This window comes from Paramormyrops kingsleyae, chromosome 5, assembly GCF_048594095.1.
Source record: "Paramormyrops kingsleyae isolate MSU_618 chromosome 5, PKINGS_0.4, whole genome shotgun sequence".
In the NCBI taxonomy this organism is placed as follows: domain Eukaryota; kingdom Metazoa; phylum Chordata; class Actinopteri; order Osteoglossiformes; family Mormyridae; genus Paramormyrops; species Paramormyrops kingsleyae.
The window spans coordinates 6323574-6328829 of record NC_132801.1 but is presented as its reverse complement, the minus strand read 5'-3'; the positions used below and the strand labels follow the sequence as shown (position 1 = coordinate 6328829).

At 41.9% G+C, this 5256-nt stretch overlaps 1 long non-coding RNA gene across 3 annotated transcripts; it reads right to left on the bottom strand.

Moving 5' to 3' along the window:
* Nucleotides 1-969: 969 nt before the first annotated feature.
* LOC111848117 (uncharacterized) lies at nt 970-4411 on the bottom strand. Of its 3 annotated transcripts, XR_011991680.1 has the most exons (4): nt 2474-4411; nt 1661-2365; nt 1487-1574; nt 970-1324 (listed from the first exon to the last, which is right to left on the bottom strand). It is a non-coding gene; the product is annotated as an uncharacterized lncRNA (long non-coding RNA). The 3 variants fall into 3 exon arrangements; XR_011991678.1 differs by having other exon boundaries at nt 1487-2365; XR_011991679.1 differs by having other exon boundaries at nt 970-1574.
* Between the last annotated feature and the right edge of the window lie 845 nt (nt 4412-5256).

Sequence of the window (5256 nt, the reverse complement as noted above, 5' to 3'; positions counted from 1 at the left end):
TGGGCCCCTGACAAAGTGTCACCTTGTCTGCCCCATCAATTTATATTTTCACATATTCAGAGGGCCTTGTAAAGTGCAACACCCCTGAATCTCCCTGGATATCCATATTCCCATTGCACCCCTGTTTACAATCACAGATTCTAGCTGAGTGAGCTCAGCATTCACTGTGCACCTGCATTACACAAAATTTAAATACACCACTATACTCTAATAGACACAGTATATGAAAGTATTAAGAAACATACAAAATACAAAAGTATTCAAGTACAATGTAAATTATGGAAGCAATCAATCTCCACACAGTGTAATCTTACATGAAAATAAAACCATTAAAGTATTAGGCCTCCTATTGTCATTCAGCTGTGGGTAAAGCCTGCATGTTTAGGGGAAGCTGATTTATTTGAAGCTCAGATGGATGCACTTGTTAGTGTGGAAGTATCATAAACACAGATGGTCATACTGTACTTCCCTCTATGAGGGGCTCTGGCGCCCCCACATGGTGAGGGTCTGCAAAAATAAGGAATATTTTCAGGAAATTACTCTATTTTCTCTATTGCTTTGATTCTGCAGTCAACTCAAACTCCACATGTTCAAATCAGTTCACAGACTGTGACATTTTGTTTTTAAGCCCCAGTCGCTTGTTTCTTAGCTCGTTTTACTAGGTTCCTGTTTGTGTTCTATCTTCTTCCCCTGGGTCCTGCACAGTGCGACTGAGGAGCCCATGCCAGTTCCCATCAGCACTGCACTTTTTCTGTTCGTATCATAACTGGTCTGCATAGTTCCTCTCCCCCTTTCTGTGTACAACCTTTTTTCTCCCACCTAACCAGAAAACCGATTAATGCCCTCTACTGGAGAAAAATCAAACTGAACAAAACAAAGCTATTGAAGATGGGAAATAGTCTGGAATTAAACTCACTTTAGTTGCAGTATATTACTCTGAGTGGTTTACAATAGGAAAAAATAATGGTCATGTTGCTCAAACAAAAGCCATGCCACTACGCTACAGGAAGAAATCCACGGCCAACATGATTTACACAAGTTTGCTTCTTCGTTTTGTTCAGTAACAGCTTTCTGTCACATCCTGCATGCAGACGCAGCTCAATCAAACCTGTTAATTACAAACACCTGTGAGGTTTTGTTGTTCTCATGTGACCTGCTGAGTGTTTCTTTCATGCCTTTGGTGTTGCCCATACCTTCCTAGCCATTTCTGATGCAGTCCTTCCAAGCCCATGTTCATTTCGCACCTTCCCAGTGTATTTACCTCCTGTTCCCCCACTCCAGCTTCTGACTTCTCTGGACATGTGATCCCGACTCTGATTTCAACCTGCCGATTCAGGTTCCGTTTGCTTTCCCTCCAAAATGAATCCCTTGTCTCCCTCATTTGGGGTCTTTGAGTTTCTATTTCTGACAGGATCCCTCGCCAATGGAAGATGGCCCCAGTGGAGACGCACTACACCTCCAGGAGGCTCTAACCCAGGCTGCTCACCTGAACTCCCTGGTGGCTCAGCTCCTGAGAGGGTATGCAGCAGAGATCCCTCCTCCCCGGTCTCCTCCTCGTCCGATATCAGGTGTCCCTATAACCATCCACGATAAGTATGATGGCAATCCCAACCATTATACAGCCTTCCTAATGCAATGTGAATTATACATCGACCAGCACCTGGAGATGTTCCACTGCGATACGGACCACATCGATTTTGTCATCTCGATTCTCAGATATCAGTGCGAAGGGTGAAAGGCTGGCCACAGAAATAACAGCAGAAGTGACGGATCATGGTCACCACCGCCAACAGCTCCAGGCAGGGGACGCAATAATGCACTCAGCCTTGTTCAGGGCCTTTAATTAAATATGCCACCATTGTCTCTCTCCCTTGTCCAATCTGTGAGAGAACTGCACCCAGACCTTCCCCAGACATCCTTGTAGAACAAGAAAGGTACATTGGGGTCTGGTGGGGCAAGAACTGGCCTGATGGTGAGAGACTCCTGAAGACCCATAAGACCTGCATCACATCATTTCTAAGAGACTTTTTGTACCACTGTCCCACTACTTTCTGTCACTGTGAGCCTCGTGCACAGTAGTACACAGCTGTGTCTTCAGTCTGCAGGCTCTTCCCTTGTAAATAAATTGTGTTGCTGGAGGTGTCTCTGGAGATGCTGAATTTATTTTTCAGTGAATCTTTGTATTCGGTACCCCCATTACCCCATATTAGCCCAATCCACTCCAGTCCTTTCCCTGCAGGTTGTCGTATCCAGATTGTGCTAATGTAAGTTACTGAATAAGAGAGTTTACAGGAGATGGTTGGAGAGTCTCCAGGTTTTACAGTGATGGACTCTGACTGGATGAGTTCAACATTACAATAAACACCTGAGGGGAAAAAAAGAGTGTTTTTATACTTCAAGAAATACAGAACAAATCATTAACAAGAACTGCACTTAAATTTCATGTTTAACTGACTACAGCAAATAGACTTACATGTGAAAATACCCAGTAAAAAGAATAAAGTGGTTGTAGAACCCATTGTGTTACAGAGGCGTCCTTGAATGTGACTGATGTCTGTGTGTTTGAAGGTGTCACTCTGGCTTTTATACAAAGTCCAGCAGAAGCAAATGAATCTCTGGGGATTGTTGAGTGAAATCAAGTGAAGCAGAAAGACAGACGGCTGCACTGCTGTATATGGATAACTGTGCTGTTTGAGATGGACACAAGCTGAAGAATGAGCATTAATGGCTTATAGAACTGCTGATGGTCTAATTATCTCAGATTACCTTTGGTATTTCTTAAATATAAGCTTATATATGGATATCTTTCTCTATTTTCAACATTGCAGTAGATATAGTAGGTATGATTGATTTAATTTGACTTTTCATAATCCCCTGCTGCCACTATCTTCGAGACCTCTCAGATTTGACACTTCAACTTCAATAAATAGTAATATAGCAACTGCCTACAATTCCAGGAAAGGAATCTGACAAGCAGGGATACATTCTAATGAAACTGGAGAATTAACATTTTAATAAGAGAGACTGCAGGTTATTGTTTAACAATAATGGTGCATTTTGTACAAATCGGAATACATGCCTGTAGCCATAATGACATTAAGACAGAGTGTACAGCACAGCAGGGTAGGTCTCTGTGCCCATGTCTGGAAGGTCATGGGTTCAGCTGCTCTGAGTATTTATATCACTGTTAGGCCCTTGAACACGGCCCTTAACTCTGACTGTTCCAGGGACGCTGGCTGACCCTGCTTTCAGTAAAACTTAGGAGACCACAGCACAATTTTTTGTTTCACTCTTTTCACAATTTATGGATGTGCATCTGTGAATAATAATAATTATAATTTTTTTTTCAAACTCCAGCCTGGCTCGTCCCTGTTTCTCATTAATGAAGGGCTTCTTCCTTACTTCATGGGACTTCAGTGCTGCTTCTACAAACCTGATATGAACTGTCCTAGCAGAGCACTTCACACCTGCACTTAACGTTTCCCATTCCTTTTGAACATCACCTGATGTCATCCTACAATTCATAAGAAATTGAATTCTTAATAACAGACAGTCAGCTAACAGTCATCTTTGGCAATAGAAAGTCGCTTCCGCCCTTTACCTGGCTGGTTTCTGGTCATTCCCAGTGTCTCCTGATTCACCTTATTCTTGTGTGCTGCTGTCTTAGAAATTTTGAACCTGGAAGCAACCTGCTGCTCAGTGTAACCTTCTGCCAGCAGAACCAGGATTAAACCAGGATTTGAAAATGCATATTTTTAAAAAATATAGATTTGTCTCTTATTTTTTTCCACGGCTGTATATAATTCCTGATCAGCAGCCATTGATGCAGCTGTATATTTGCATAGACATTCCTCACTATTACCTACTTTCCCTCATATCTTGCTTCTCCTTGCATGTAAATGCATCTCCTACCTCAGAACAGTGAAGGGGATTTTTTTGGTACATTAAATCATATATTCCTGATAATTCCTGCTTTAAAATATTCTAAAATTATTATTTTTTGAAAAGTCTATATTTAAGTTTATATTTTCTTGAACACGGTAATCTTTCTCTGTATGTAACTGCATGGGGGCCAAAATAGACTGAATTCCCTAATGACACTTGTGGTATTAACTTGCAGTATAAACACAAAGGGAGTGTTATTGTCAGAGTGCAGGCTTGACTTCTCTCACTGTGAGTCTCGAGCACAGTAATACACTGCAGTGTCTTCAGCTTTCAGGTTATTCATCTGCAGGTACAACCTGCTGTTTGAGTCGTCTCTGGAGATGGTGAATCTGCCCTGAGCAGACTGGGAGTAGTAAGTGCTACTGCTATATGCATAAGCGATCCACTCCAGTCCCTTCCCAGGAGCCTGTCTGACCCAGTGCATAACATAGCTACTGAATGTGAAGCCAGAGGCTGTACATGTCAGTTTGTGTGATTCTCCTGGTCTCTTCACCACTGGTTCAGACTCAGTCAGTACAATCTGAGCCTTCACACCTGTAAATAAAGAGGTAGAGCAGACTTTTAGATGAGCACAAAGAAAGATGCAGAGAGAAAGAGAGACAGAGAGGAGAGAGACAGGGACCTGAGAGAGCCAGTGCTGTGAGGGTGAGCAGGGCTGGTAGGAGCTTCATGGCTGCAGGACAGAGGGAGGAGCACTGAGGTAAAGTACACACTGAGTCCCAGTGACTGCTGCTCTCTGTCACACACTGACACTGGCTCCTTTAAAAGCTATGGCAGGAATGCACTGAATACTCCTCCAATGGGGGGCGGGGGGGGGGGGTTTGGAGGTGGAGTATGACTGAAGGAGCAGAATAAGATCACTTGCACATTTGTTTTGTACAGCTTAACTAAGACATTGATCACAGATTCTGACCTTTTTATGCGATGCATTACACAAGGAATAATCACACTTTAAGTGGAATGCAAATGAAAAACAATGCAATTATCTCAGTATGAGCTACTTTAAAAAATAAGTTCTAAATCTAAAGGTACAGTTCAGATTAATTTGTGTTAGTATTGCACACATTTATTATGCAATTTTTCTTCATTTCTAAAATTCTTTTGAAGGGTCTTCAACAGTATGAAATTTGATCCAGAACAATTTAATTCAGTTCAATTTAACTCAGTTGAATTCAGTTCCATTTTTATAATTCTTAGGAGCATATGTTTGCATGATTTTTGCCTATGACAGGACCTTTGAATTGGCATCTGATTTTACAATCAGAGGCTTAGCTAGAAATTCTGGGCCTGTGACAAAATGTCACCTTGGTC